Raw genomic sequence first — 13,291 nt, 5'->3', positions numbered from 1 at the left:
CTGACTGATATTTCAGGTATTTATTCATGATGAAATGCATGTCATGCTGTGCATATGATGCAAATTAAAAAATGAAATCAGATTTACAAAAGTTTAAATATGCCCGGACAAAATTGGGGTATGACAGTATCTTATTTGAATAATATGAGAGGCTAAACCCCGAAGTTCTAGGGGGGTGTCCCTGAATTGATCGTGTAATGACTCTGAATTGATAATTTCCTCAATATATGATGTTCGTTGTTAATTTCACTGTGCAATGTTTGTAATGCTTTCTTTATTAGAAAAATTAAGATTGTTGTATGATTAAAAATTAACAGGATTGCAATTGTTAAGGTTTTTGTACAGTGAAACCATAGTAGATATCACCTAGGACTAGGGATACCCTATGGTTACCAGTTTATTCTAGTTAATTTGTAATTGCTTGGTTTCATCATAATCGCCTAAGGACTTAGAGATTAGATTGAATGACCAAAGGTTTCCCTCTGAGGACTTGGGGGGAAGTATTGTTATGATCCGGTAATTGAAACATTTTGCATTATTAAGGAGATATACACTCAAGGGTCATTACACGAGATATTCATACACCATCCTTGACATATTATTATAAACTGTGAAAAATTTATTTTGTTTTACTTTCTCTTACAGTGACTTTTTACAAAACCCCAACTATTTGTTTTGTTCAATTGAGTAACAATTTACAATTATATTGGTGCATAATCCTCGAGATCGATCTTTGGGAAACATCCCTGTTATTACTACATCAGACAAAATAGTACACTTGTTATTTTCCCGATCAAGTTTTTGGCGTCGTTGCTGGGGATTGCCAAATGTTAAGTTTAAATTATCTCAATTAAAATTTTGTTTCTCTGCAACTAAAATTTATTTTCTGTTATTTTAATAATTTATTTCGGTTATATCAACTAATCTGTGTCTGATATTTGTATGCGAGGTAAGGCCTCAGCTGATTTTCCTTTTGACGCAGAAATCGAGAGAACCTTGCAGGAAAGACTTAGACAAGCTCAATTGGCTAGATTGGAAGTAGACAAAGAACAATCTTCCATTCATTCAAGTTCATATTCAGGTCCCGAAAGAGAGATAGAAACAATGGCTGATAATCCACCGCCACCAGAAAGACTGTTGGGTGACTACGGAGGTGTAAATGCACCAACCGACAGATTAACTATTGTCAACCAACCAGTGAACATGGCTAATTTCCAGTTACATTCGAGTACTATTAATCAGCTTGAAAGGAAGCATTTCACTGGAAAGGTAGATTAAGATGCAAACAAGCATTTGCAGAGGTTTCTGACCATGAGAAACACTTTAAAAATTGATGGTCACACTGAAGAAGCTAACAAATTGAGAATGTTCCCGTTCACCTTAGCGGAAGAAGCCGAAGAATGGTTTTATTCTCTACCTGCCGGTAGCATCACATCTTGGGAAGAAATGGAAAAAGCCTTCCTGAATGAGTATTTTCTAGCGTCGGTTTTTCTGTGGAAGAGGTATGAAATTCAGAATTTTAAGCAGAAGGACGGGGAAACTTTAGGAGACGCTTATAAGAGATTCAAGAGAGTCCTGGTTGCCTGCCCAACTCATAATATGGATCCAACTGAACAAATGCAGATGTTTGTGAATTGTCTCAAAATAAAGACCAAACAGTTGATTGATACCGCAACCGGTGGCTCCACAAATTTTTCAACAACCACCGATATCAAGAAGATCATTGAAGCTATTGCTGCTAATGAGCACTTGGAGTTGTACAATATACGTCAAAGCAAACTAGAAGGGGTGATAGATTTTAAGCTGGAAACCAATAAAATCCGTATCAAAGATACTATAGTTGCAGAAGTATGGGAAGAAGCTGAAGGCGATGAGTATAGGTATCCAACAGGTGGCACAGGTCCAACCGGCTCTTACTGTCTATTGTGAAATTTGTAATGGTCCGTACCAAACTTTATATTATTTTGAAACTCCTCAACAAGTGGAGGAAATCAAATTTTTGAAGCAGAATAATCCTTATTCCAACACGTACAATCTGGGTTGGAAGAATCATCCAAACTTTTCATGGAAAAACCAAAAAGGAACCTCTCCTCAACACGGTCAATACCAAACTCAATATCAACGACAACAACAACAATAAGCCCCTAAGAAAGTTGATTGGGAGATTTCCATTGAAAGAATGGAAACTCATAATGTTCAATTTCAAGAATAAACCCGGAATAATCAGAAAAACACCACAACATCCATAAAAAATCATGAAGTCCAAATGGGTCAAATCGCTCAGCAATTAGCCTCGAGTTCTCAAGCACGAGGTGCTCTACCTAGTGCAACTGTGACAAATCCTAGAGAGCATAATAATGTGAGCGTTGTGACAACAAGAAATGGTAAATCTGATGAAGTAGTCGAGGAGGTGGATGAAGAGGAAGATCAATTGATCGAAGTGGATCTTGAGATCAAAGAAAATGAAATTGTGAGGGAAGAAGTTGTAGCACCAAAACCAGTAGTGAAAGAAACAATCATTAAGCCTAAGCCGGTTGTTAAGCTTCCCTTTCCCACCAGAAACAAGAAAAAGGGACAACATGAGAAAAACTTTGAAAAGTTCCTAGAGTTATTCAAAAATCTTGAGATTAACATTCTGTTGTTGGAGGCACTTGAACAAATGCCGAATTATGCCAAGTTCATGAAGGACATCATTTCAAAGAGGCATACCACCGACACCAACCCGATTATTCTAACTGAAACCTGTAGTGCTATTTCGTAGGGTATGAAGATTTCAATAAAGAAGAAAGATCGAGGAGCTGTCACCACCCCTCGTACTATTGGAGATAGGTCATTCAACAAAGCTCTTATTGATCTAGGAGCTAGTGTGAGTCTCATGTCGTTATCCATTTACAAAAAGCTTGGTATAAGGGTTGTGCAAGACACCAGGATGACACTCTAATTCGCCGATCATTCAGTCAAGAAACCATATGGTATTGTTGAAGATGTTCTGGTGAAAATTGACAAGTTTGTATTTATAGAAATGCCGGAAGATGAAGAGATCCCTCTCATTCTTGGGAGACCCTCTTTAGAAACGGGAAGGTGCTTGATTAACATAGAAGAAAGGACTATGACGTTGAAGGTTTATGATGAGGAATTGAAGATCGATGTTCAAAACACCATGAGGTACAAGGATGATTTTTGTACCAGTCATACAATAAAGGTTCTGGATCAGGTGATGACATATGATAGTCCTTTGAATGCACCACAACCACCTTTGGAAAGAGTGTTGAGTTTTTCCATTTTCGATAGTGATAAAGAAGTGGATAACGGGTAATCTGAAGTGCTAGCCTCGTTAGATGCACAATCCCCATGGAAAGGATCTAGACCACACTTGTGGGAGGATTTACACCTACCTCAAACTAGTGAGGAGGATAAAGATCCATAGAAGGGAACGGAGTTGAAACAACTTCCTGAGAATCTCAAATATGTCTTTCTCGATTCTGAAGGAAAATGTCCTGCTATCATAAACTCGAGCCAAAAGAATATCCAAGAAGAAAAGCTCATCCAAGTCCTGAAAAAATACAGAAATGCTATTGGATGGGAAATTGAGGATTTGAAAGGTATTAGACCTACTGTGTGCATGCATAAAATTCTCATGGAAGAAGACCACAAACAGGTAGTCCAACCGCAGAGAAGACTCAACCCAGCAATGAAAGAAGTAGTTTAGAAAGAGGTGGTGAAATTTTTAGACGCATGTCTTATATATCCTATTTCTGACAGCCCTTGGGTGAGCCCGATGCATGTTGTCCCTAAGAAAGGGGGGACCACAGTAATAAGGAACGAAAAAAATAAGTTAATTCATATTCAGACAATTACCGGGTGGCGCGTTTGCATTAACTATATAAGGTTAAACACAACAACTAGGAAGGACCACTTCCCATTGCCATTTATTAACCAGATGTTGGAAAGGTTAGCTGGACATGATAACTACTGTTTTCTTGATGGATACTCCGGGTATAATCAGATTGCAGTTGCTCCGGAAGACCAAGAAAATACAGCATTCACATGCCTGTATGGTGTGTTTGCATACCGAAGAATGCCATTCGGGTTGTGTAATGCTCCAACCACCTTCCAACGCTGCATGACTTCCATCTTTGCCGACATGCTCGAAAAGCATATGGAAGTTTTCATGGATGACTTTTCGGTCTTTGGATCCTCATTTGATAACTATTTAACTAATCTCTCTCTTATTTTAGACAGGTGCCAGAAAAAAAAACTTAATTTTGAACTGGGAGAAATGTCACTTCATGGTGCGAGAAGGGATAATATTGGATCACAAAATTTCCTACAAGGGAATTGAATTTGACCAAGCAAAGGTGGAAGTGATATCTAAGCTCCCACCTCCTGTTAATGAGAAGGGTATCAAGAGTTTCTTAGGACACGCATGTTTTTACCGCAGGTTCATAAGAGATTTCTCAAAAATCGAAAAACCGCTAAACACTCTATTGGTTAAGGATAAGGCATTTATGTTCGACAAGGAATGCACCATGGCCTTTGAGACATTGAAGAACAAGTTGATTTAAGCACCAATTATTATTGCCCTAGATTGGTCTCTTTCGTTTGAGATCATGTGTGATGCTAGTGACATTGTTGTAGGGGCAGTCCTAGGACAATGAAGAGAGAAGTTACTACATGTCATTTACTATGCTAGTCATGTAATGAACCCTGCACAGATGAACTATGTGTAAGACCCCAATTTTGACCCTAAGATCCCTCGTGTCATCTCATCATATGCATTGGCATTGGGATCACAACTTGGCATCCTCCTTACCCCTCATTCATTGGGTTTGCATTGAGACAGATCACCAAGCACATTTGATTGTATCATACTTCATTTATCTTAATTTCACTAACCCAAATACCAAAAATATGTCATTGTATCGTTTAACTCTTTTGTAGGTAGTGCACATGCTCACATATGCTCTATCAAGTTCATATCTAGGGTTTAAGACCCTCATTGCAAGGAGCACTATCAAGAAGTGGTTTACTATGGCTCTAAGTATCATATATGAATCCCCATGATCTTCACATGTTATTTTGATCATGAAATCATCAAGAGTTTGGAGTTGGTTTTCCTTGGAAACCCTAATTCATATGGGTATCTTGTGTAACTTCTTCAATAAGTTTCTTCACCAATTGATGAAATATTTTAAAGGATACTTAAAATTTCATCATATTATGCATATATGATCCTCCATGAGCCACAAATGTCAAAAAAATAGCAAGCTAGCAAGTTGGTTCATGGTGGTTGACCAGAGAAATTCAACTGATCAAAATAGGGGTTCCCTAGACCCTATCTCCTACAATTTTTGTCATATGAAAATTCTTCCAAGATCAAAGTTACTATAAATTACATTCCAAACAACTTTAATGTTAAGGTCTAGAGCTAGTTTGGCTTGTAAAGTCATTTTTTATGGTGAATGATTATAGGTCATTTTGTCTAAACCCTAATTTGGAGGTCAACTTCCGAAAACCATAACTTGCTCAATTTTTATGAGATGAAAGCTATTCAAGTTTCAAAATCAAATTCAATATGTCTATGTCAACCTTTATGTTTATAGGAAGAGTAAAATCAACTTTTAAATGCATGTGATATGAGGAGACATTATAGGTCATTTTGGGCCAATGCCATTGAACACATGATTTTCCTCAACTTCTAAAATGCATAACTCCTTCATGATAAATCCAAATGAGGTAAAATTTGTGATCAATTTGAAGGACTTTGAGAGAGTTACAACTTTGATGAATGAACTTTTCTCATTTGAAGCCCATAGTAAAAGTTACTCAAGGTGGAAGAAGTGAACATATGGCTTGGTACTTAGAAATGTTTTTGATATGTTTGATTTTCCAAATTTCCACCTCAAAATTAATCATGATCTAAGCTTCAAATGGAAAAGTGTCCAACATGAAAGTTGTTCCTATTGATCTAAACCTTCCAAAAATTCCAAATTCATCCCATTTGGACAAAGTATGAGTGACTTGCGTATGGCTTAAAGTTGAATGACCATTTGGCATATTTGAACTTCCACTTTCCACACACGAATGCATGGCTTGTTAACATGACTCCAACATTGCTTGCACATGATTTTTGATCTGAATGCATCATTACATGGGCCTATCGCACGCCCATGCATCCATGTAAGGAATTTTTCTATTTTTAAAAGTTTGAAAGAAGTGTGAAAGTATCAAAGGCTTTGTCTATAAATAGAAGTGTCAATGATCAGAATTGGGGACCCTTGCGCGCCAACTTTGATGCTACAACCCTAAACCTCCATATTCAAAGGATAACCTTGAGGATTTTTATTGAAAATCAAGACTGAATCTCCCACTGTTTTGAGATTCAAATCTCCAAGAGTCCTGCTTATTTCTTGATCCATTTCTACTCCATCAAGCATCCAGAGCAAGGCCAAGTGAAATTGAGAGCAAGATCATGTCCATCTGAACCTGCAGTGAAGGTGAATTTCTGAATTTTTCATCTCTTCGATTCTCACTCAATTCTCCATTATTCTTGATAATTTTTGGTTTTCTGAAGTCCTACCAATGTAGGAAACACGATTGAGTTGCTTTGAGGTCAAATCGAAGCAACTCAGATCATGATCCTCAAAATTCAACTCCCTGTATCTTTCAATATACTTGGAGTTAGGTTAAATTGAGGCCAGATTCGAGCTCCTGAGCATTTTTACTTTAAATTCATTTCCTCCTTTTTCACTTTGGTGATGGTTGAGGTTGAACTAGTCCGGTGAGGTCCACAGGAGAAGAAGACCAGAGCTCTGGCTCCGGCGATGCGTTGGCGTGTCTCCAGACCACATGATCCTCTTATTTTATTTTAATCTTGAGCGTCCAAATTAATTACCACGCGTGTGACACATTGATTAGAGTTCATCATGGAACGCACGCTCGGATCCACTTCATCTTCCACCTCAATTAATGAGGGAGATCAAGTGGTTCACGTATTTTAGCATTTTCTGATTTTCATTTTATTTGATTTACTTTCATTAATTCATATTAATTTTAATATTGATCCAAAAAATATGGGACTTTCACGAAAAATTCTCAAATATTTTGCTCTTTCATTTTTTGAATTAAAATTTTTTTTTGGATCAATATTAATATTTTTCATGATTTAATTGTTTTTGTGCATATTTTAAATTATTTAAAAATACTTTTAAGTTTCCAAAAATAATGAAATTTTTTCTCCAAGGTCCTTTGACCTTGTTTGACCTATGATAAATCTCATGCCCATTTATTTGGTGTTTTGATGAGGTTTTAGGATTTTGACCAACCATAATTTAATTTAATGCATTTTTTAGTTGATTTTAATTGTTTAATTGCAAATAATTTGTGTTGAGCTATATGTGTTGACTTGTTGAGTTAGACTATTGTTGTTGGGCCTTGGTCAAGGTTGATTTAACTTTGTTGAGTTAAAATCATTGGATTTAGGGGATTGATAAAATGTACATTTCATCTCCCAAAATGAATGAATGATTTTGATTTGGTAAAAGTCCTCCTTTGACCAACTTGTGTTGATTTTATTTCCCCCCTCTTCATATCAATCCCATTCTATCCCCATCCATTTCATTGACCTATGATATCTCTATATCCTAAGTCTAGTTAATTGCAAAATTAACATAAGTATGGATGAGATTAGGTCCACCCTTTTGTCATTTTCTTTTAAGTATGGTATGTTTTAGGAGTATGGTTCATAATACCATATCTCTAACATACATTAACACTAAAATTTATATTGCCCAACCTCAAATAGTTGTGACTTCTACATAAGTCCAATTACGATTGCTTAACATAACGCTAAATTTTGACACAAAAAGTATATCATTCTAGTAAGTGAGATTGTAAGTCTACCCCCTTTCATGGTATTGTATGGAAACTTGGCCTTTTTTCCTTCCTTTGGAAGATGTCTTGGATCAAGGATCCATGCTTGTGAATAGTGGGTTGAGTGTTCTCTAAAGAATGACTTAAACAACAAGAAGCAAGAGCCATACTAACTTCTAATCAACTAACATCTAACTAACATTTAATTTCAAGCTCTTTACTTTTATGCACTTTAAATTCAAGTCTTTATTCATTTGCCATTATTCATACCACTTAACTTGTTTATTTTAATGCCATTTTCACTTTGCTCACTTGAGCCTTACTTTGTGATTATATTGTGAGTGTATATACTTGTTTGTGTATCTTGTTTAGTTTTGTGGTCTTTTGACCTTAATGCACATAATAATAATAATAATAACCCTAAAAAAGACTTGTGTGGACTAATGGTTTTGATCTGAGACATTAGACTTAGAATTAGGCAATACTCCCTATGCAAAAGGACTTGGCCAATGCCAATTTTTCTGAAACCAAGTGCTTGTGAAGTTAACTTTCATCTGATGTAAGTATTGAGATCTCATTTGAGTTCATCTGCTACATGGTCTTATTGAAGTTGTTACTTTGAACCTGTGTCTAATGCATATCTTTGAGCTATTCAAGGATTATGTTATCTGATATATGGGAAATTATGAAGAAGATCATGAAGTTGCTAGCTTGGAAATGGCTATATTTATTTGATTCCTTGCTATGTGTGTATTGATATTGCTTGATTCTAAAGTCCAAGGGAAAATTGGGTTTCTATATGACATTCTTGTCTATTGGATTGCATCCCATTGGTCAGATCTTTTCAACTCTTAACTTTTAATTTTGTTTGCTTAGGATTAGTCTCTTCATCTCCTCCCACTTCTTAAATTTCAAATCTCTCCCCTCTTTTAAAAAATCTTTTTTGCTTTTGATTTCTAAACTTTGAGTTTTATTGCAAATTAGAAACTTTGGTCTTATGCGATTGCATTTTCAAACTTTTCTTTTCTTAAATCAAACTTGTAAATGAATATAACCATATTGACTTAAAATTTCAAAAGAAAAAAATAACTAACACTCATTCAAACTCTTTGAGGTCTTTTGTGCCTTTTTCAAACTTAAATTTTGTTAAAAGCAATTCACTCACTTTGAAATTGTTACCAAGAATTACGAGGTTTTGATCCCTTATTTTTATGTTGGTACGTAGGCACAAGTCCAAATGTCCTTTCAAACATAAAAATATAATTAATGAATTCTTTTCTCATCCCCACACTCTATTTTTTGAAAACATCATTTTTATACCAAAACACATGTACACAAAAAAAAGGCTCCCTAGGAGTACCTAGGACACTTTGGGTGCTAACACCTTCCCTCTGTGTAACCAACCCCCTTACCTGTAATCTCTGGCATTTTATTAGTTTTGATTTGAAAACTTATTATCTTTGGGTTTGTTCGTACTTTTCCCTTTTCCCTTGGAAACAATAAAAGCACGGTGGCGACTCTGGTTTTATTGACGTTAAGTTTTTCCATAGCTTAATGATCATGAATTTACCGCTACACTATGCAACTAGTGAGAAAGAGTTGTTGGCCTTGGTTTATGCATTTGAAAAATTCAGGCAATACTTGTTAGGATCGAAGGTTGTCATTTATACTGACCATGCCGCTTTGAAATATTTGTTTGCTAAACAAGACTCTAAGCCAAGGCTTCTTAGGTGGATCTTACTCCTCCAAGAATTTGATGTAGAGATTAGGGACAAAAGGGGGTTTGAAAACACAGTGGCGGATCATTTATCCCGAACGTCACCAATTGATGAAACAAAAGAAAAGAGACCGGTAAAGGATGAATTCACTGATGAACACATCCTCGCTGTCATCGGTATCCCTTGGTTCACAGACTACGCAAATTATTTGGTGGGGGTGTAATCCCTAACGATTTTGATTCTAACAAAAACACAAAGTTTGTTCATGATTGCAGGTTCTACTTATGGGATGACCCATTCTTATGCAAGAGAGGAGTGGATGGACTGGTCAGAAGATGCATCCTGGAGGAGGAAAAAAGGGATGTACTTAGAGTTTGTCATGACTCAGATTATGGAGGACACTTCAGTGGTGACAGAACAACGGCTAAAGTCCTTCAGTCAGGTCTATATTGGCCTACATTGTTTAAATATTCCCAAGACATAATCAAAGAATGCGACAAATGCCAAAGAACGGGGAATATTTCTAAGAGAAATCAAATGCCGCAAAACGTTATGCTGGAAGTTGAATTGTTTGATGTCTGGGGAATAGACTTCATGGGGTCATTTCCATCATCATTTGGTAAGAATTACATCTTGGTAGCAGTATACTACGTATCAAAGTGGGTGGAAGCGGTGACATTGCCCACCAATGATTCTAAAGTGGTTGTGACCTTTCTGAAGAATAATATCTTTTTGAGATTTGGGGTGTCGAGAGCACTTATCAGCGATGAAGGTACTCACTTTTTGAACAAACTGATGGAGAACATGCTGAAGAAATATAATGTTAAACACAAGATCACCACTCTGTATCACCCTCAAACGAGTGACCAGGTCGAAGTGTCCAGTAGGCAGATAAAGCAAATAATGGAAAAGATTGTATGTGCATCGAGGAAAGACTAGGCAGTAAAGTTAGAAGATGCACTATGGACGTACAAAACGACATTCAAAACGGCTATAGGTATGTATCTGTATCAGTTAGTTTATGGTAAATCTTGTCGCTTGCCACTAGAGTTGGAGCACAAAGCGTTTTGGGCATCCAAAGTCTTAAATTATGATCTGGCCAAAGCGGGTGAATCCCGAATCCTTCAGCTCCACGAGTTAGAAGAGTTTCAGAATCAAGCATATCAGAATGCCAAACTCTACAAAGAGAAGACAAAAAAATGGCACAATCAGAAGCTACAGAGAAAGGAGTTCGTCGAGGGACAACTGACGCTCTTGTTCAACTCTAGATTAAAGCTCTTTTCAGAAAAGTTGAAATCCAGGTGGTCGGGTCCGTTTAGGGTTCACAAAGTGTTTCCCCATGGAGCAATAGAAATTAAAAATCCAAGTAATAAGGATACATTTAAGGTAAATGGACAAAGGTTGAAACACTACTACAAGGGGCAAGAAAGTGGTATGATCGATAATGTTCGTCTCCAAGGATAAGAGAGACGACTGTCGAGCCATGCGACATTAAACATAACGCTTAGTGGGAGGCTACCCACGCGGTTTTATTCTAATTATTTCAGTGTTTGGTGTGTTTCCAAGTGTTATTTGTAGGTTCACAAGTAAATCGCATAGTGCAGAAGAAAATGTTTGAGCCAAACTCATAGAAGACAGTTCGCTAACAGCGCAAGGGAAAACAGAGAAAAAAATCAAGGTTTTTTGGAAAAAACAGGGCCCTGACACGGGTGCCCGTTTCACATGACACGGCCCGTGTCAGGCAAGGTACAAAATATGTTCATTTTTCAAGTAGGCTGACACGGCCGCCCGTGTCAGTTGATACGGCCCGTGTCAAGCGAGGTATAAAATATGATCATTTTTCCAGTAGGCTGACACGGTCGCCCATGTCAGCTCTACTGGAGAAGGCAAAAAACAGTGGCCTGACACGACCGCCCGTGTCAGGCCTAATGACCATATTTTTCAAATTTTGGATTTTTGGATTATGTGGACTCCATCCGGATTTTCCACCACTTAAACTCATTTTACCCTCAATTAACCCATTAAAATCTGATTTTCTCACCTTATCTCTCCCATTTTCACCAAAACTTTCTTATTCCTCCATTGTTTCTCAAAATTCTCCATAACCTCACCAACAAAAAGCTCACAACTTTGTCACATTACTCCATCCAAATCACCGACACCCTTCACAAAAGTTGTTCTACTTTCCATCCTCTACAAGGCTACGGTAATTGTTTTTCCTTTTTCCATACTTTATTTTTGGGTCATAAATTTTTGTTACAGGAATCAATCATGCTACCGAAGTGAATTTCTAAAGAGAAGCAAACTGAAGCTGAATAATCGAGGCCTCGCAAATGGACCAGCCGTCATCCGAATCCGCACGATATAATCTTTGATAACCCGGAGCTCGAACGAAGGTACTCTTCTCACGTTAAACGTAAGATAACATCGACAAGGTACGTATGCTCTAATACTTTATTTCAATTGGGTCTGTCAGAAGAATTAGATAGGATGTTTCATGTCCTCGGCATGCTTGAATTTGTGCGTTGTGAAGCGCCAATCTATGAGCGCATCACTTTAGAATTCTTAAGCACCATTGAGTTCAAGTTATAAAAGGATGGACAGGTACAACGATGTACTTTGGAGCAACGATGACTTTTAGGTTATACAATGTCGACCACGAGTTGACAGTGGAGCAACTGGGTGAGATTCTCCGCCTACCCCTTGTCGCATTACGCGAAAAACCGGCGGGAAACAAGAACAACAGAGCCGCCACCGTGCGTTATTTATCCCAAAAGAGGGAAAGGAAACGCTCAGAGTAAACCTGGAAAAGACGTGGTCTCGCGACCAAAGAGAATGGGATCGGGAGTCGGTTATGCGAAGGGAAGGTATTAGCACCCCTACGCATCCGATGTACTCGACGGGATCCACACACAAAAGGAAGGAAAATGGTTACTAAAACACTGCTCAAAACATCAAGCACACTGGCTGAAAGAGACACAAGAAAACAAACAAGACTGACTCGGCAGGATATCGCATCCTGGGCCTACTTAGTCTATCAAGCATAGACATCAGAGTCGAAGTAGTTCAGACTGGGGAAAACACATGCTCGCTAGGATGTCGCATCCTATGCATACGTATCTTCTTGGACAAAGAAGAATCAGAGCATCCGTAGCTCGACTCACGCACACCAAACACAACAGACATAGGCAAACGTGGAATCCGAATGCCAATCGCTGGACTTACATCAGATTCCGAACCAAAACCCCCCACACTGGAAACCAGATGCCACTTGATGGACTTATACCGGACTCCAAGCATACAACAAGAGGATACGGAATGCCAATCGCTGGGCTTACATCCATCTCCTGACACACACAAGACAAAACAAAAAGGGCGCCCGGAGAGATCAGCTCATCTCCTGCCTACGTACCTCATCTGCTATGAGGATCAGGGCGACGTAGTTCCCCTACGAAGGGACACAAGACTAGCCTAACCAGATAACAGAGGGAGACACAACTAGGGAGACTACGACTCGAGCCTAGATGTTATCATGCAAAATCATCCCTAAGTCAAGGTTGCTATCTAACTTGCACGGGAAGCAAGCTAAACCTAAAGCACAGGTAATAGCAAAGCAAATAATTACAGATAGCACACACTATATACACACCAAGTGGGGCTCAAACAAAAGGTTAGGCTGCAAGAGCAAGCCAACTGGAAGG

The sequence above is a fragment of the Lathyrus oleraceus genome, chromosome 1 (genome assembly GCF_024323335.1).
Source record: "Lathyrus oleraceus cultivar Zhongwan6 chromosome 1, CAAS_Psat_ZW6_1.0, whole genome shotgun sequence".
In the NCBI taxonomy this organism is placed as follows: domain Eukaryota; kingdom Viridiplantae; phylum Streptophyta; class Magnoliopsida; order Fabales; family Fabaceae; genus Lathyrus; species Lathyrus oleraceus.
The sequence above is the reverse complement of the archived record's forward strand: the minus strand, read 5'-3'. Positions refer to the sequence as shown.